Below are 20,485 nucleotides of genomic sequence, written 5' to 3'. Positions count from 1 at the left end.
GTGGCTTAGTAATAGCTGGCAAGCCCCTGCTCTCCCACTCCCTCTTCCCCTGGCCTTCTCCCTTCCTCCTGCTGTGAGCCCAAGCAAGGTTCAGCAACTTCTCTTCTGCCCTCTGCACACCATCAAGAATGCCTGCGGTCATAGTCCTGGGAGCTGTTCGGTCAGGGGGAGGTGGCGGTTGGGAGGAGCACTTTCTTGGCCTGGAAAAGCAGCAGAGAATTGAGAATCCTAAACGTGTTACCCAGACAGCCCACTCTGGCTCTTTGGTGCTTCCAACCTGCCTTTTGCTGTACCCACCGTGGGACTCCAGCGCCCCTGACTAGTGCCTGGGAGCACGGCCACGTTCCTGGCCCCACAGTGGAGGGCCACCTCTGGCCCATGCCGCAGCGTGCACCACCTGGGGCGCAGGGAGATGGCTCTGTGAGGTCAGAAGGCTGTCCGGCATTCCCAGATCCAGAAGGAGTGCCTCGAGGAACCAAGACCATGGTGGATTTGGTTCCTCTGTCCTTTGACCTCCACTTTCCAACGCGGGGTCTCTCTGGGCCCTGGCCAGAAGGCTGCAGACCCCCAGCTGCAGGCATTATGACTGTGCCAAGGCCGCAGTGCTGCAGGATTTGAATGGAAAAGCAGCTGTCCATGCAGTGGAAGGCACGGAGTGCTGTCCTGCGCATCACATCTGATCTTACTCTAAAAGGAACCGGCTGGGGAGCTCCTGGAGTGCTGTGAAGGGTGCTGGACTCGGGAGCCACACGAGACAGGGTTTGGATCCCAGCCATGCCTCCTGCGGCCACAAATGACAAGTGACCTGATTTTCTGCACTCAGGTTTCTCATCTGTGAAACCAGAGTGCTAATATGATTCTGAGGGCTTTCTTGCGGATTAGAGGAAGTCACGCACTGCACTTCCTGCCTGGCACATAGAAGATGCTCAGTAAATTTATGTAACAGATGAATGAAACTTCGTAGAAAAGCAATCAGACGAGTCAGCTGTGCACGAGTGCCCGGGAGCTGGCAGTCACCTCCCCCAGCAGCCTGGCCTCGGAGGACAGCACCACAGTCCCAGGCCACGGCTGAGTCCGCAGGCTCCGTTCTTGGAATCGTCTCTGGCCCTGTGCTGGCAGGCTGGAAATTAGGGTCACGTATGAGGAGGTGCCACGTGGACACACAGAAATGAGATGGAATCTGTTTAGGAGATTCTAAGAATTCACTTTTATTGGTTTTTATTATTACAAAAGTAATGTATGCTCACTATAGATATTTTGGGAAAAAAAAAACACCTCAAATCTCACAAACCAGAAATAATTGCTGTTAACATTTTGGGCCAAACTTTATTCCGTGTATAAATGTTTTTTATTAAAAAAATGGAGCTCATAGTGTACAGTTTGTTTCATGACATGTTTTTCCCCATTGAGAAATATATTGTGGGATTCTCTGGATGTCATTAAATCTTCCTCAGCAATATTATTTTCATGGCTACATGTTAGTCCATCATAGGGATATGTCATAACATTTTTAATCAATATTCTATTGTTGAGCACCTAGATTTATAACTTTTCAGTATTTTGAACAACAGTGGGCATCTTTCTCCTTGAATCTTTGTATTCTTCCCTAATTATTTTCTGAAGACAAACTTCTAGAAATGGGTTTGCCAAGTCAAAGTATATATAAAATTTGAAAGTTTGTGATAATTTGGGGTTTTCTTAGAGACAGGGTCTCACTGTGTCACCCAGGCTGGAGTTCAGTGGCATGATCAAAGCTCACTGCAGCCTCAAACTGGGGGCTCAGGCGATCCTTACACTTCAGCCTCCCAAGTTGCTGGGGCTACAGGCATGCGCCACCACACCTGGCCCTGGTTTCTGATAAATTTGAATGAGATTTTGATTGTAGTTTTTTTTTAATCATGTGTTGTGAATCCCTAGAATAGGATTATCCTTTATTATATTTTCAGTCATATATTAAAGTTGGTGTGTTTATGTTAGGAAAATACAGTACATCATAAATATTTTATAAAATATTTAATAGAAGCCATTTATATTTTTAGTATTGAACATAACTATGATAAAAAATAATCTGAGAAGAATAAGTATTAAGGAACAGGGAAAGAAATCACCCACTACCCCTCTTCCCAATTAAATCGATTCATAACATCAGCATACTGTTTCCTTCTAGATGTTTGTTTGCTGTGCATTTAATCACAGCTGGGATCACCCTATTACCTTCCCTGGGTACTTCTGCCTGTGTGGTTGGCGTGTGGTGCGATGTGCTGAGCTTGTCTGTCCGCTCACATTCGATCCCGCCCTGTGCCCTCATGTGAGTAGCTCTGGCATGAGCACCAAGCACATGATGTTCATAGACCTTCTCTAAAAGGACTTGAGAGTCAAGAAAAGCAAAGGAAAAGCTAGTCCTGTGGCCCTCTGGGTGCGGAGTCTTAGCACCACACAGCTAGGATTCCAGGGCCCCGTAGATAGCTCTGCACTTCCTGATGTGGCACATTTCTGCTCCTCGGAAGCCAGAGGGAAGACAGCTCCCCAAAACAGAGCCCTGGGCACCCCTGTCAGCAAGCACAGTATGCGTGGCAGCTCATCTCCCCTGCAAAGTCTCACACCACCGTTACTTGGGCCTTTCTAACCTCTACTGCGTGTTGGGATCCAGACAGACTTGTGCCATTGGAAGCTGGCGTTGTTTGAGACCTGGGTTTTGGTTTCAGATAAGCTTTCAAAGGTTGGCAGATTCATTAAAATTTTTATACATGAAAATGAATTAATGTCACACAGACACAGCTCAGCTTTCTACAGATGAGAGAATTGCTAATTCTGTTGAGAAAAATATTCTGAATAGCCAAGGATTAAATAGTGAACCCTTTTTGCTTTGAATCTATTTCTCTCTTTTATTAGTTGAATCTGGAGATGTTGATTCAATTTTTTTTTTTTTGCTTCTTAAATATCAGCAGATCCTGAAGAAGGTTTTGCAGTGGCGTAGACACAGCACAGACTTCAGAGTCAGATCCGCTGAGGTCAAGTCCTGGCCGCAGCCCTGGTGAACTGTTTGGCCTTAGGGCAGGCTGTCTGGCCTGGAGCCTGAATTTCCTGATGTCTAGAACAGGATTTGTGATGCTCCATTAATGGAGATATTGGCTGTGAAGCTCCTAGCACAGCATTTGGCACATAGTAGATGCTTAATGGGTGTTGGATCTTTTCTCCTGCTTTCCCTAAGGGCCGTCATTGACGATTATGATCTAAGACTCATTGCAGTGACCAGTAACTGTGGTCAGGAGCTGTGGGTGGAAGAGGTGTAGGGTATTAGCTCACAGAAGTAACAATCCCCAGATAGTAACTGAAGTTTTTGAACGAATCCTTAATAGCAGTTAGTTTTATTATCTTTATGTTTTTTTCCTAATGAAAATGGACTGTATACAAAATTTAAGCTTCCTTCTGCTTAGCAAAGTTCTGTTTCTCTGTTTAAAATCTCTACGGCTGAGGAGGGGAAATGTCTTATACACAATTTAAAGAGATATGTAAAGCATTTGTATGTAGAAGTGCTTTGGGCATTGGTGAAAATTTTAAAAGTTGAAAAGTTCACCAGTTTGACATTTGCAGCAGTATTCCATGATTTGTCTATTAAAATAGAGATTTAATTTTCTTATTGTCAGCTTCCTGAGGAGTTTAGAGCCCTAGGTGGTGCCATTCAGCTAGCATTTTGTGTATTGGTAAAGATGAAGTTACAGCTTCCAGTTCTGCAAGATGGTGAGCTGAGATAATCTGAAAAACTCTCCCGCTATAAAACCCTTGATATGCTGGATAAAATACAAAAAAATTACCTTAACTGCACAGCTGAACTCACAGAAATGGAAGAGAAGCCCCAGGTGCCAGCACCAGGAAGTTGGGAAGAGGAGAGCTGAGGATCACGCACTCTGACCTTGCTGCCGGGGGAAGAGGCAGCATTCGGCCGCCAGAGCTGCTGTCGTCCACTTGGAAACAGATCAGGCCTTGGGCCCACGCAGGGCTTGGAGGTGGAACTTAAAACCTTCCTCAAAACTGAGATGCTCCAAGAGCCACATTATCAGGGAAAAGTGGATTTTTATTCTGCTTAACTCTTATTATCCCTGTTTGGGCTGTGGGTAAGGGGGAAAATAATCTGTCCTTGAGAATTTTAAAATCTTGGGCCTGTACCTTACACAGATAGGGGGTTCAATTTACAAAAGCTCACACAGTCTACAAATTGAGAAATAACCTAAAAATTGGTCCCTATTTAGGGATAAACCAGGGCATTTGAGAAACATTCATATATCTAGTAGGTGTTCAAAATAGAGGAGAAAGGAGGGGAGGAAAGAGCTAAAAAAAAGAGAAAAAAAGAAAGGAAAAGGAAAAAAGGAGAAAATAGGACAATATTTGCAGAATGAATGGCTATAAATTTTCCAAGATTTATAAAAAATACGAATCTTCAATTCAACAATTACAATATGCTGCCCATGATAGTGAAACTGCAGAATCCCTCAGACAAGTAGATGCCACCAGCAACGAGAGAGAGAGAATTGCCCACCATGGAATGATATTAGACTGAAAAACTACGTATTAGCAGTATCAGTGAAAGCCAGAAGATAATGGAGTAATAACTTCCAAGTACTAAGAATTCTTTATCCAAATAAAGTATCATTCAAGAATGAGGTTAAAATAAAGACATTGAGGCTCTTCCTTTTTTCCTAGCAGTTAAGGTTGCATTCTAAGTTTCTTAACTATTTTAATTATCATTCAGTTCAAAATATTTTCTAGTTTCTATTGAAATTTCTTTTTTGACCCATGCATTATTGAGAAATATATTTATTCCCAAATGTGTAAGGATTTTCTAATTAACATTTTGTTCTTAATTTCTGGCTTATTTATGTATTAGAATGCAGAAAAATTCTGTATGATTTCAACCCTTTGCAATTTGTTGAAACTTAGTTGATTTTTGTAATATTTTCAGGTTTCATATGTACTTAAAAACAATATATTTTCTTCTTGTTGGATGCAGAATATATCAATTAGGTCAAATCTTGCTGTGTGTGTTTGTCTGTTGGTTCTGTCTGTTGCTGAGGAAAGTATGCCTAGTATTCCACTAGGGTTTTTAATTTTTATATTTGCTTTATATTAAATATATTTAGAGGCTATATTATTAGAAACATACAAATTTAGTTTTGGTTATATCTTCCTTATATATTAACCTTTTGTCATTATTAAATATTCCTCTGATGATGGATTTTGTCTTATATACTGCCTTGCTTTATTTTGATTAGTGTTGGCATGACCTATCTTACTCTATTCTTTTACTTTTAACCTTTCTATGGCTTTAGATGTATCTCAAAAGTAGCAAGTAAGGGGATTTTAAAATTCAGTATGATAACCTTTGTCTTTTAGTTGTAATATTTAGTCCATTTATGTTTAATGTAATTGGTAATATATTTGGGCTTAAATCTATAATCTCAATAATCTTTTCATTTATCCCACCTATTTTGAGTTGCTTTCTCATTCCTTTTTTGCTTTCTTTGGATTGACTTTTTTATTTTTCCATTTTTTATCTTCTATTAGCTTGAAGTTCATACACTCTTATTATTATCTTAGTGTTTATCCTAGAGATTACATCATGCAGCCTATTTTCTAAAGTCTAATATAAATTAGTACTTTTAACATATTCCTGGGCAATGCATTTACCCTCTCCTGACTTACAGGCCATTGTTGTCATGTATTTTAATTCTCTATGTATTTTTTTCTCCATGTATTTTTAACTCAACAAGATATTAATGTTTTGTAGAGTCAGTGTTCATTTATATTTTCCCATATATTTGCATTTCATTGCTCTTCATTTCTTCCTGAACCTCCACCTTGCTATCTAGGATCCTTCTTTTTCTGCCAGAATAGACATACCTAGTATTTTCTTTAAGGTATATCTACTGGTGATGAGTTCTCCCAATGCCCTGTCCTTCATTTCCTTCATTTCCTGGGTATAGGAGTTAACTCTGAAGATATCGTTACATTGTGTTATAGTTTCCATTGTTTCTGTTGAAAAATCAGCTGCTCTGAATTTTGCATCTTTAAAGTCAATCTGTCTCCTCTTCACATTATTTATAATATATTCTCTTTGCTTAGTATTTCAGCAGGGTTACTGATGTGACCAGATGTGGATTTTTTTTTTTTTAATTTACTCAGTTTATGGTTCATAGGGCTTCTTTAATTAGTAACTTGATGTTTGTGTAAATTTGCAGTGTTGCTCCTTCCCCCACGCTTGGCATCTTTCTGTCTCAGCTTCTCACTCTGAACGTTTTTGTCTTCTCTATTCACTGTATCTAATTTGTTGTTAAATACATTCATTGAGTTCTTGATTCTAGTTATTGAATTTTTTAGCTCTAGAGTTACCATTTGCTTCTTTTTTTATGGTTTTCACTTCTCTGCAGAAATAGTCAATCTTGCCTTGTACCTCGTTAAACCTCTAAGGTTATTAATTTTAAGTCTGTGTCTAGTAACATTGTCTGGATCCCCTGCGGACCTGTATCTGTTGGGTTTACTCCTTTTGTTCATGTGGCCTCTCCCCCATGTGTTCCTACTTATATTTTATTTGGTTATGAACAGTATTTGTAGAGTACTTTGTAGAAATAATTTTTGGTTTAGGATGATATTATCTTTATCCAGAGAGGATTTGTATTTGTTTCCGCCAAGCAACTCTGGGAACTGGCAATTAGGGTTACTTCAGTCCAATTTCAAATAATTCAAAGCTGAGCCAAGTCCTGCAAGGGCCTATCTATTTGTAATTTGTCCCTACTCCTAGCTTGTAGCCCTTTGGAGTCCCAACACAATGTGACTCCACCCATTGGTGAGCTCACCCCTTGGTGAGCTCTTGCACCCATTTCCTCTCCTTCTAGCTGTTCGAGGTTGTTCGGCATATCACACAGCCTGTCAGCCATGTCTCTGTTTCATCAGGAATCAGCACTCCCCGTCCCAGGGGAAAGGTACACAAACACTGGGCTTACCTGCCTGCGCCTCTGTTTTCCTCCCTATCCTGACCTGGTTGTTTTTCATATTTTAATAGCTCTCTCATGTCTTGAAGCACACATGTTTTATATTTTGTCTAGTCTCTCTGACTGTTCTCCTAGAGTGAATGTTTCGGATTATGGACTGCCATTACCAAAAGCTGAAGCCTCTGACCATTATATTTTTAAGACCTGCCTGTGTCACTGTGTATGTTTTCAGGCTTTGATTCTCACTGTAGTCTATGTTGTGCATCTACCACATTTTACCTGCTATTCCAGTGATAAACACCAAGATTACCTTCAACTATCTACTCCTCCTCAATACTTCAAAATATATAGTATTGCAAATATCCCTTTAGAAACTGTATGGGTATTTGGGGTGATCCATATCCAGGAAGAAATTGCTGGGCCATAGGGAGTACCTGATTTATTTTAATTAAGTGCTACCAGTTGACTTTTCCAGAATGGTTGCATTGGTATGCCCTCTACCAACAGTGTGAGACTTCCTGTATCCCCACACCATCACCAAAACCTGGAATAGTCCAGCTTTCTAATTTTCCTGAAGTCTAATGGATATAAAGTTATAAGTCATAATTTTAATTTGCATTTCTCCAATTATAATTCTTCTCTTTGCATTTCTGTCTTTTTCTTGTCGGTTTGCAAGAGTTCCTTTTATGTTTTGAATATATTATCCCTTGTTGGATATAAATATTGCAAATATATTCTCACAGTTTGTCATCTAACTACCATCTTATCCATAATATCTTTTACTGCATAAAAATTCTTGATTACAGCTTGTTTTTGTGCTATTACTTAAGCAGTCACTCACTGCCCTTATTTTTCCTAATTATGAACTTTTAATTTTATATTTTTCCATTCATGTATAAGTGTTTAAGTCACGTGGAGTCCACTTGTGATGGGGACCCAGTTTCATTCTCTGTCAACTGTGATGATGGGGACCCAGTTGCAGTCTCTGCGTCTAGTAGTCTGGTGTGTCCAACACTCACTGCTGACGGTCTGTCCTTTCCCTCTTGCTTTGTGGCACCATCATTATCAAAGATGATGTTTCCATATATGCATTATCTGAGCTTTCTATTATGTGTCATTGGTGCATTCCTTTGGCTGGTCTTGCTCTAAAGCCATATTGTGGGAAGTCACTTTCCTAGCAGAGACGCCAGTGGGGAGGGGCAGTCCAAGGGTGACTGTGGGTTGAACATTCCAACTAGGTGGTGTGGGCTCCAGATGGCCCCGTAGGAAGAAGGGGAGTGCCACGCAGCAGTGCCTCTATCCTTTGGGCTCTAAGTCCATTAATAACCGAATTTCTCCTGATTCAGAAGAGTGTCACTCTCCAAGTACGCCTCGAAAAAGAAAGATCTTGGAAACCTGCTGCTAAGATTCACTTCTTTTAGCAAATTCCAAAAGACTAGAAGTCATATTGTTACTGCTGGCAAACAGATTTTGAACAGCAAACATAATGGAGAAGTATATGATGAAACCTCAAATCCAGGTAGGAGAGCTGACTCCTTGGAGCAGAATGAGGTTTTGGAAGCTGATATTGTTAACATGGCTACTGAACAAGATCCTACCACAGTTGACGTCTCTGGAACTGGGGGTACTTCCCCCCAAAACGAAGGATGTACATCTGAACTGGAAATGCCGTTAGAGAGCAAATGCACATCATTTCACCACACTTTGTGTGTCCAGAGGGAAAATGCTTGTGCTCTCTGCTGATTAGACTGTATCCTGTCAGTTTTGGTGCACTCGAAGCATTAAAGAACACTGTGGCTGAACTGTGCTCTGAAGAGCAATCTGTATTCTGGCAGCTGTTCACAAAATATAACCGAGCAAATAAGCTTCTGTGTGCCAATCAATTGGATGCAGTTAAAGGTGGAGACTGTAAAAAACTTACTTCAGAAATATATGCAGGGATGAGAGACCTGTCTACATGAAGTCAGCAGTGAAATTGTTATTAGGCTTCAGCCCCAGCTTAGATGCACATTATATGATAGGGAAAGCCCTATGTTTGCATTTCCCCTGCTCTTAAAAATAGAACCCCACACTGAAAAGCTCTTCCTATATTCTTTTCCTGGGACTTTGGGTGTTCATAGTGTGGACACCAGTATCAAAACAGGTGTATGAAAAGTCTGGTCACCTTTACAAATGTCATTCCTGAGTAGCACCCACTTACGCTGCCCATTTCGGTCCATGTAACAATAGCAACAGTAAATCACAAATAAGAAAAATGGTATTGGAAAATGTTGCACCTGGCGGAAGGCTTGCCACAGAATGACTTGCAGGGCTGTGCATTTCATTTGGAAGGCTGTCTTTATCAAATCACTTCTGTAACTCAGTACCTAGCAAATGATCATTTTATAACATGGATTTTAGATGCTGATGGAAGTTGGCTGGGATGTGATGACTTAAAAGGCCCATGTTCTTTTCTGAAAGGCATAAGAACTTTGAAGTTCCTGCTTCAGAGATACATGTTATTTGGAAAAGTAAAACCCCTCAAGTGACAGACAAAGCAGCTGCTTGCGTTAGATCAGCGTGGCTTCGGTGACGGTGACGGTGACGGTGACGGTGACGGTGACGGAAGCGAGCACAGCCGCCTCCGCTCCAGCAGCCAGCGCGGACCCTGCGGATCCGTCGGAGGCTCCTCACGCTCTTCCACGGGACCGCGCTGGCGCTCATGGCGCTCGTTTACTTTCAGGTCCAAAAGGTTCGGCTGACAATAATATTTTACCTTATTGGAGGTAAAATATCGAAGAAACTATCCCGAAAACTGCCTCAGTTTTTCACTCTAACTCTGAAGCTTTCCTGTTAGCAAGTAAACCTGCGGCAGAAAATACAGGAATTGTCAAAACAAATACTTTGTAGTCACAAGAATCACACATGGCTTCTTCAGGATCGGATCCATGTAAAGAAAATCTCACCCAAGACCGTTACGGGTCTCAGCTTCCCCTCCGTCGTGAACACAGACGTGCGGTCAGCGCGCGGCCTGAGGAGGACGCGGGAGCGCGCAACCCGCGGGGAGCGCGCGCGCCGCCGCTCGGTGCAGGGAGTGGAGTCGGCAGAAAGCGAGAAGGATGCTCAGTTGAAACAATTCCTTACACCAAAAACTGAGAAATCAAAGCCAGCACAAATTATATCTCAGGTATCTAATTTGAAGAAAAAAGAAACCACCCAGATTCTCTAACCGGGACAGCTAAGCCCCTACAGCATCCGTCTGCGGAAGAAAATCAGAAGAAACCGTTTGCGGGAAGCTGGGTTAAGGCTTGTTAAGCAGCGGTGCTTCTTTCATGCCACCTTGTGTTTCAGCTCGAAATAGAAACACTAGAACTGGTTTGCAGCCTTCAGTTAAAGGGGCGAATAATTTTGGTGGCTTTAAGACTGGAGGAATAAAGGCGCGCGCTGCCGGGCGTGCAGGCCAGCTCCCCCAGCGAGGGCGCCTGCGCACGCGCACGCCGACGTCATGACGCAAGCGCTGCTGCGGAAGTTGTGCAGGGTGGCGGTGCCTCACACGGAGCTCGCCCTCTGCACAGTTTTCATGGAGACGAAAACGGTGTTTCTTCAGCAAACCATGGAGACTCAGTGGAAGATCAACTGCATAAACTTCACCTAAAACTTCTTTAAAAACCAAAGGCAAAAAAGAAGACATTAGCTGCTCTTACGTCTTCCCCACAAAGTGGAAAACTTCCAAGTGAAAGTTTAGAACATGTGCCCCAGGGTGGGTCTCCAAATGGTTGTGGAGGGTAGAAGACTTGAATGAACTACAATGTCAAATTGCCATCGCAGATGAGAAGTCTGAATGCACCACTGCTTCTGGTGACTTCCCGTACAATAGTCAACTCATGAAGAAATTTTAGCAGAATTATTGTCTCCTACAATTGTTTCAACAGAGGCCTCAGGAAATGGGGAAGCTGACTTTAAGTATCTGGAAATAGGAGATAACCATATAGCAGCTCCAGCTCCTGGTGAATTAAACAGTATTTCCTAGGTCACATATCTGGGACAAGACCATAATTACTGCAGTCCCACCAAGAAAAATCCATGTGAAGTTAAACCAAAATCCTTAATAAATAGTGCGTTAGGACATTAAACTTGGAGATTCCATGAAGACTGATATTTTCAATGAGTTTTTTCCCACCTCAGCATTAAAATTAAATTCTTTAGCAAATGACACATTAGACCTACCTCATTTTGACGAATATCTGAGAATTGTTGAATGCTTGCTAACTCTTTAATATTTTTTATTACTCTTAGAAAAACTATGTTTTCAGGTAGTGTTTATACACTGGCCTTGAGTTAATAGCCATGAACAAAATATAAGTGGTTGAAGGGTTTATCTTTGATTTCTGCCCATGAAACATGAAATGTGTTTTACAAATTAAAATAATCAGGAATGTGTTCTCCTGTGGGTTTCATTTTGTAATTGTAAGAGAATGAGGATCTCAAAATTTTTACAAGATGAAAAGCATGTTTAGTTTCTGATAATTGTACAGTTGAGTGCATTAAATTGCTAGATTCGGGGAAAAAAGCCATATTTTTATTGCTACTGTTTTGAATATGCCCATTTGTTCCACTTTTGAAGATATTTTTCTTTTGCAAAGTTGACTTACCCATTTATGGTCCTTTTGTTTCCATATATATTGTAGAGTAAGTTTATCAAATTTCTCAAAAATTCTAACTAAAATTTTTATCAGGCTTGCATTAAATTTATAGATTAATGGGTATATAATTAACATCTTTTAAGTTATCCCATCCAAGAGCCTCTGAGAGCATGAACTCTTTCTCTAATTATATCATTTTCTATGTTTCCTTTATTAGAGTTTCAAAATGTTTTTTATAGAGGTATTAGTTAATACTTGGTTAATTTCTAGATATTTTAAGGGCTCTTGCTATTGTGAATGCTATCATTCTATTATATTTTCTAGCAGGTTGCTATTACTGATATAATAAAAAACTTACTAATTTTCAGCCATCTTGATGAACTCTCTTATTACTTCTAATAGTTTGATGCTTCTGTTATGTATTTTTTTCTAGATAGATCAGTACATCATTTCTAAATTATGATTTTTTTTCTTATAATCCTTATGGCTTTTGTTTCTTTTGATTCACTTACAGCATGGCCAAGACCTCCAGCTTCCTGGTAAACAGTAGCAGGGATGATGAGCATCCTTGTCTTGTTTCCTATCTTAAAGCAAACCTATTTTAGCTTTCTCTGTTAAATACAGAGTATGCTGTAGATTTTGGAAGATAACCTTTGCCAAGTTAAGAAAATTCCTTTCTAGATTGAATAGTTCTAGTCCTAATCCTATAAGATTGAAGCTGGGTAATGAGCACATAGACTGAATTTCTTGCTTTCATTTTATTGGTCTGTTCTGCTTTAATGCTTGTTTTGAAAACTCAAATTTGTTCCAGAATGACTGTTATATTAGGGAACTGTTTGAGTGTCATGCATATTTTTTGTAGGCTACATGCACTTTTATCCACCAGAAATTAGGTGAATGCAGAAAGCTGCACTCACTCTGCCGCAAGTGGGCTGCACAGGAATGCGGGCTCACACTGGGCAGCACCGGCTGCCTCAGCTCACGGGTGTCACAAGCTGTGCCCTCCCACATCTGGAGTCACCTCGCCTCTGATTTCAGATAACCCTCCTTCTACCACTTCACAGTAGCTCAGAGCTGCAGCCCTTCTGATGCCCACTTCTACAAGCAAATTGCAGGTCTTTTTTGCAGTAAAGTGCCATATTTATTATAGTATTTATGTATTTCCTAACCATTTAGCATGTGTAAAACTATGCTACCATTTGTTTAATTAATAAGCTTTATTTTTTTCAAGCAGTTTCTGGTTTACAGAAAAATTAAGCAGAGGGTACAGAGAGTTCCTATATACCCCTCACCCCGCCCCCCCAGTTATTATTAACATCTTACATTAGTGTAGTGCATTGGTTACAATTGATGAGCCAGTATTGAAACAATGTTATTAACCAGAGTCCATAGTTTACATTAGGGCTCAATCTGGGTGTCTCTATGGGATTTGACAAATACATAATGACACATGTCTACCATTACAGTGTCATACAGACTAGTTTCCCTGCCCTGAAACTCCCCTGGGCTCTACCTGTTCACACTGAACCTTTGGCAACCACTAATTTTTTTTACAGTCTCCATAGTTTTGCCTTTTCCACAGTGTCTTATAGTTGGAATCCCACTACATAGCCTTTTCAGACTGGCTTCTGTCACCTTCCAGTCTGCATTGAGTTTCCTTCATGTCTTTTCATGGCTTCATAGCTCATTTCTTTTTATTGCTGAATAATTTTACATTGTCTGGATATATCAATGTGTTTATCCATTCGCCTTTTGAAAGACATCTTGGTTGCTTTCAAGTTTTGGCAATTATGAATAAAGCTGTTATAACCATTTGTGTACAGTTTTTATGTGGGTATGTTTTTAACTCATTTGGGTAAATAACAAGGCATATTATTCTGGGTTACGTGGTAAGAGTAAGTTTAGTTTTGTAAGAAACCACCCGTCTTCCAAAGTGGCTGTACCAGCAATGAATGAGGGTTCCTGTTACTCCACGTCCTGACCAGCATTTGGCATTGTCAGTGTGAGGTTTTTTCATTTGTTTGTGTTTTGTTTTTTTGTTTGTTTCTTTGTCTTTGAGACAAGGTCTTGCTCTGTGGCGCGGGCTAGAGTGCAGTGGCGTCATCATAGCTCACTGCAACCTCAGACTCCTGTGCTCATGCAATCCTCCTGAGCAGCTGGGACTACAGGCACACACCACCACACCTAGCTAATTTTTCTGTTTTTTGTAGAGACGGGGTCTCATTGTTGCTTGTGCTGCGTGGCAGTCTGCCTTGCTTTGGATAGTATGTGACAGCAGTTGCTAGAACGATGCTAAAATGCAGAAATGTGGAGAAGATCATATCTGACAACCTAGCCTAGATATGGCCATCAGCTGCTTGCTTCACATCAGTCTTCTGGGAAGCAGGCTTTTGTGAAATTGATGGGATGGGCTTAATTAGAAAGAACTTAACTGGGCTAACTGGATAATAATGATTTGTACAGGGACCCTTTGCAAGTTTTCACTGAAATTGGACTTTTCAAAAACCCAAAGTGTTCAACAGCCAAAGGAGCACCTTTGTGGGGGGTTATGGGGGGGTCTTCTCCCCACCGGTAGAGCCTCCAAACACCCCAAGAGACCAGACCCGCCTCTGGGGGAGGCGAGAAAGGCAGGAGGCTGGACCAAGGGCAGCGTGAGCTCAGGGTGCGTCTGTGGAATTATGGCGTCTCTGATGGTTTTTAACCATATTCCGAAGTGTTTCCACTCTACAATTCTTTTTCCTCAAAATAAGGAAAAAGCTTCTGGGAGGTTAGTGGGATGACCAAGCCCCCTCGGTGGCAGAGGGGGTCCCTCCTTATCACGCCCTCAGCCTGGCCTCGATGGTCCTCCAGGCCTCCCTGGCCTATGCACAGGCTGCCCCCAGCCCTGCCCCAGGCCCTGGGGAGCTCCAACCCAGCGAGGCCCCACAGGACCCAAGAACAGATTTCTGTGTTCATAGAAGAGGGGAGAAGGGTCTGATCTGGGACACGCACATCTTAGCTGAGACCTTGGGAGGCAGCACCTCCGCTTGTTTGTTTGATGCGGTGTGGGCAAGTAGCTCACTCCTTGTTTTGTGGTTGCCCCATGGAGGGCAAAATCAACCTCCCACTCACTCCAAAATTTGGTTTGGATGTCAAGACTGTTAATGCCACACACACACACACACACACACACACACACACACACCAAGAGGGAGTGAAGGGTTTGTAGCTCACATCATGCGCTTTCTGAAGAGCAGGGCAAGCTCAGCCCGACTAGAGAAGCTGCAGCAAAGGGGCCCCTGTGGCTTTGGGTTTCACTGGGTCCCACTGCCCCTTGCCTTGGGCTTGCGTTGCCCATGTTGATTTTCCAGATGCAGGGAAAGAGGGGCAGGTGGCGCTGGAAAGCAGTCAGCAGTTAGGAGTGGCCCAGGTGTTTAGCACACATCCTGTGGGCTGAGCCCGCCAGCCATGCCGTGTGGCGCACCAGCCCGAACAGAGTGCCTGGCTCTGCACCAGCCCCTGCGGCCAGGTTGGAATCTCAGAGGAGCGCAGCGTGGGGCGAGCAGTTGTGAGCTGCCGACCACATGGGGGTGTCCATGTGGCATTTCAGCCCAGCCTCCTCCACTGCATTCGTGGGCCTCCACGGGGCTCTGACACAGTCCTTACTTTCTCCCTGTGTGGGGACGGTCGGTCCTGTTCTGTGTTGAAGTTCACTTATGGGAGTCATTTACTTGCATCTGAGATCTGTGGGTGAGATTTTTGCATGTTAGGAAAAGCTGGGACCCTGAAGGTGGTTCCAGGGCTGGCACTATCTTTCTGTCTGAAGAGCTTGGCCACCCTGGCCCCCCCCCCCCCAGTATGCAGGTGACCCGTAGGAGCTGGCCTTCTGTCCCTGCAGGGGAGGGGATGGGTACCCTGCCAGGGTACCCTCAGAGAGCAGGGCGGCAAGGCTACTTGGGAGCTGCGGGATGCATCATGGGCAACAGGGACCCCAGGTGCCAGACTGCTCCCCAGGGGAAAAGTCTATGAGGTGTGTCTGTAGTCGGTGGAGCTGTCAGCATGCTCCCTCAAGACCCCCGGCCCCTGGCTATTTACTCAGACATGAACCTAGGGACTGCCAGGAAGGGACTTTGCAGATGGAGCTGAGGTCACTGATCAGCTGACCTTGAAGTGGGGTGACGGTTCCAGACTATGTGGACAGGCCCAGTGTACCACAGGAGCCTTAGAAGCAGAGTGTGGAGGCAGAAGAGATGAGAAAGATGCAACAGAGAGGAGGAGGGCAGGAAGACCCAAAGCATAAGAACTCAGCCCACCGTTGCCTGGGAGCAGGTGGAGGAAGGTGCCATGAGCTCAGGGATGCAAGGCAGATCAAGGAATCGGGGACCTCAGTCCACAGCCTCGTGGAACTGAACCCTGCCTGTAACCTGAATGAGGTTGGAAGTGGATTCGTCCTCAGAGCCTTTAGAAAGGGATGCAGCCCTGACCACACCTTGATTGAGGCTCTGTGTGACGCCAAGCCGAGAAGCAGCTGAGCCACACCGTGCCGGGCCCTCTGACCTACAGGAGGTGGGAGATGGCCGATGTATGTTATTTCAAGTCACTGTGTTTGTGGTCATTTGTTACGGCTGCAGTAGGAGACTGATAAGGTGCACCCTTCCCATGGAGTCACACGGCCTGCATCCTAAGCAGCTGCGGGGACTGGTGCAGGGCCTGTCACCCATTAAGTAGAGCGACTGTCACCCATTAGGGAAAGCACACATCATGGGCCATCCAGGAACATTTGTCTGCTATTCATCAATGCTCGATTCCCGCCCTTTTCCCAAAGAGGAGATCTTTCCAGAGTAGAAACTTGACGCTTCCTTAAGGATCTTTTATGCGCTTGGGGTTTTGTGCTCAATCTCTCTGGTCCTGCTTGGGCTGGGGAGCAGGAATGTTAAGCAAAGAGCGCGTGCAGCGGGGTCCCCTCCTAAGCGCCTGCGCCTGGTGCTGAAGGTGATCTGAAGAGAGGCTGCTCCGTGAAGGACCGAGTCCAGGCCATGATGAAGGGAGCAAAAGGTCAAGTCATCAACTAAGTCCAAGGGATAACCAGAGGCCCAGATGAGGCCCGTTGGTCCTGCTGAGCGGAGCTGGGGTGTTTGACGGGTGGAAAGTGGAGTGTGAAATTGGCCGTCGGTGGTTTAGGCAAGGAGAGGCTGTCGCGGCACTCAGGTACCCCACAGTGGGGTAAGGCAGATGGGGACTCGAATCTTCACTAAAATACCAAGTGGAAGATGTGACAAATGCTATGAAATTGCAGAGGAAACTCTAATTGAAGGGGTCCAACAAAGCGTAAAGGTGTTTGTCTTGGCTGCGTAATGACTTTAAGGACAGCTAACACTGATGGAGAGCCGCTGCGGCCTCGGCCCTCCACCGGGACGTGTCCCCACGGCAGAAGGCGGCGCCGCTGCCATCCCTGACCCGCCCGCCGGGCTCTGCGCAGAGCTTCGCGCGGCTGGACTCGGCCAGCGCCCGCGGGGAGGCGGCCCGGTGCTGAATCGCCCTCCCTACCTTCTCTCCTTTCCCCACTCAGCCCTACAATTGCCCATTTCCTTGGGATCTCTCTGGTACCTTCGAACACGTATTTATTACTTTTCATTCAACTTCTTAAGATGTTCTTACTACTTTTTTTTTAAGCCAGGGTATTTTCCTCTTTTTTTATTAACTCTTCACAAATATTTGTTTTAAAATATAAACATGTTTATTGCTTCTTCTGATTATGAGGATAATATTTTCATCTTGACAAATTCAAAATAACAAAATAATTAGGATTAAATTCATCTGAAATCCCACCATCCAAAAATAGATACTGTCAACAATTTGGTACATAACTTTTGGTGTATATGTGCCTTTTCATTATTTGTCTTTTAATTAATTTTCATAAATAAGATTCACACTCTGCATGCTGGTTTTTAACCTACTTTTTAATTCACATCAATAATATGTTTTTAGTGAGTTTTAAAAATAAATGTAGGGCTAAATCATTCTTTTGAATTGGCTGCATGGTATTTCATTATATACGTGTACATTAATGTATTTTACTAGTTTCCTATTAATATATTATACAATTAGTTTGTCTTTAATTTTTTAGTTATTAGAATCAGTGCTGGTATCAAAATATACATATTTGTGTGTTTTTTTAGTACTTGTTTTTTAAGATAAAAATCCTAAAAGCAGAAAAATTGGATCAACGTATTTGTTCTTTGTAAAACTTTTCTTGGAGTATGATATGCATACATAAAAGTGCACCAATAATAAGTATGTTCTGATGAATTTTCACAAAGTGAACATTCCTGTGCAGCCAACACCCAGCTCAAGAACTAGAACATTACCATCATAGCAGTCTGTCTTTCAAATGGAGTGTTTAGACCACTAACATTTAATGTGATTATTGATATAGTTGGACTTATATTTACCATTTTGCTTTTCTTTTGTCCCATCTCCTTTTTGTGCCTCTCTTTTTCTTTTCCTGACTTCTTTTTGGTTAATTGGGACTTTTTAAAATTCCACTTTAATTTATTTTTTACTTATCACTATTCCTTTGCATTATTTTGTAATGGTTGCTCTGGAGATTATGTCATTAATTTTTCATAGTCTATTAAAAGTAATATTTACCACTTTATATAAAATGTAAGAACCTTGCAACTGTATAATTTCATTTATTCCTTTCCTGAATTTATGATAGGACTGTCATTTATATGTTCATCCACATACACAATAAGCCCCACAGTACAATGTAATAATTTTTGCTTTAAACCATTATATATATGTTTTAAAGAAATTAATTTAAAAACAGTGTGGTGTGTGTACCCACAATTTTACCATTTCTGATGCTGTCATTCCTTCTTGAAGATCAGAATTTTTACCTGTTGTCATGTCCCCTCAGCCCAAGGAGCTTCACACGGCCCTTCTTGTAGTAATGACCTGCTGGCCACTAATTCTCTTAGTTTTCATTTTTCTGAAAATGTCTTTATTTCACTTTTTTTCTTGCAAGGCATTTTTGCTGATATAGAATTCTGAGTTGGCAGTTCTTTCCTTTCAGCAATTCAAAGATGTTGTCACACCACTCTGTCTTTTGCTATTTGTGATGAGAAATCAGCTGTCACTCAGCTAAGGTCCGTCTAGTTAGTGTCTCTGTGTTTATCCTGCTCGGGATTCAGCGATCTCCTTGAATCTGTAAATCTATGTCTTTTACTGAATTTGTGAAATCATTGGCCATTATTTCTTTAGATTTGTTTCTGCTTCATTCACTCTCTCCTCGTGTATGTTAGACCACTTAATATTGTCCCACAAGTCACTGAGGTGCTTTTCCTTATTTTCCGACTTTTTTTTGTCTTTTTCAGATTGGTTCATTTCCCTTGGTCTATCTTCAGATTTACTGACTCTTTCTTCTGATATTTCCATAAGCCTTTTCAGTACACATTTTTATTTCAGATACTATATTTTCCAGTTCTAGAATTTCCATTTGATAATTTGTTATATTCCCCCCCCCCCCTTTTTTTTTTACCATCTCCTACCTCTTCATGCTTTAGAAGCATGTTTTTCTGTATGTTTTTGAGCACTGGTGTAATAGTTCACCTGTTTTTTCTGACCTCTGGATTGTCTAAATGTTGGTCTCCATTGGTTGACTTCTGAGTATCAGTCATGTTTTCCTTTTCTTCTTTCTTTCATTGGCATCTTGGTCAGTGAGTGATAGACTGCAGAGTCTTTGGATTCTGTTGTTTTGCTGAAGAGTTTGGTTTCTTTTTTTTTTTTTTTTCTTTTGGCAGGGAGTTAATGTAGCTGATTAAAACTTCACATTCTGTGTTCAGGTTTTTGATTAAAACTTCACATTCTGTGTTCAGGTTTTTGGCCCTAGCCAGCTGCGTGGGGTTTTCCCCATACTGTCCTAGTTCAGGGGTCAGCCAAAGACTTGAGCAGAGTTCCACCTGAAATTTATCTGTAGCTCTCCCTGAGGCTCCTTTTCCTGGGATTTTCCTCATTATTCAGGCTTCTGTGATCACCCTGAAATTTGTTTTTGATTGTTCAATCAATGAGACTAACTGCAGGTTACTGTCTGGGCTTTAGCCTCACCTTGGTGCCTGCCCTTAGGGAGATAGCCGAAAGAGCAGGAGCCTCAGCCAGTGGCACTCCCTGTGGTTTCTGTCTGCTTTGGGTCGTTCTCCAGTGCCATCAGGTAGCTGGGCGGTGGTGGTTGTGTTTAGAGCCCAGATCTTACTCTACCTCCCCAGCTGGAGTGCAGTGGCTGGATCATCGCTGACTGTAACCTCAAACTCCTGGCTCAAGGATCCTCCTCCCTCAGCCTTATGAGTAGATGGGACTATACTCCACCACTCCCAGCTAATTTTTGTTATTATTATTTTTTGTAGAGGCAAGATCTGGCTGTATTGCCTGGGCTGATCTCAAACTCCTGGCCTCAAGAGATCCTCCCACCTCACCTCCCAAAGTGCTGGGATTACAGGCGTGAGCCACTGTGCCCGCCTCAGATAGCTGTACTTTGTATTCCAGTAGTCATAATTATCTGCGCAGAGTTTGTCTCCTGTAGCCATTCCACCGTTACTGGAAGCCCTTAAGATAAAATAAATATTTTACTCATTGAGCAATTGAGGGAGATATTTTTGAAACTCTCTGACAGGGAAAGTTAAGTTTATGGTCGCCCCTAATTGCCTCTGTCTAGGAGTAATGAAGGGTGGGGGAGGCGGAGTGAGTGTTACTACTGTTGTGAGGAGGCTAATTTATCTGTGCGCATGGCATACATACAATGAATGGAAACTAAAGCCACGTCCTTACAGAGCCTCTCATCTTAGCACACTCCAGGGACATTTCCACTTTAGAAATCAGATTCATGTTTGTGTGTTTAAA

General features: G+C 42.5%; 1 pseudogene; it reads left to right on the top strand.

The window, feature by feature from the left end:
• Positions 1–20,485, top strand: part of LOC138387573 (SUMO-specific isopeptidase USPL1 pseudogene) — a 38,193-nt pseudogene that overhangs the window by 12,849 nt on the left and 4,859 nt on the right.

This window comes from Eulemur rufifrons, chromosome 1 (genome assembly GCF_041146395.1).
Source record: "Eulemur rufifrons isolate Redbay chromosome 1, OSU_ERuf_1, whole genome shotgun sequence".
In the NCBI taxonomy this organism is placed as follows: Eukaryota; Metazoa; Chordata; class Mammalia; order Primates; family Lemuridae; genus Eulemur; species Eulemur rufifrons.
Note: the sequence above shows the minus strand (reverse complement) of the source record. Positions and strands in the feature narration are given on the sequence as shown.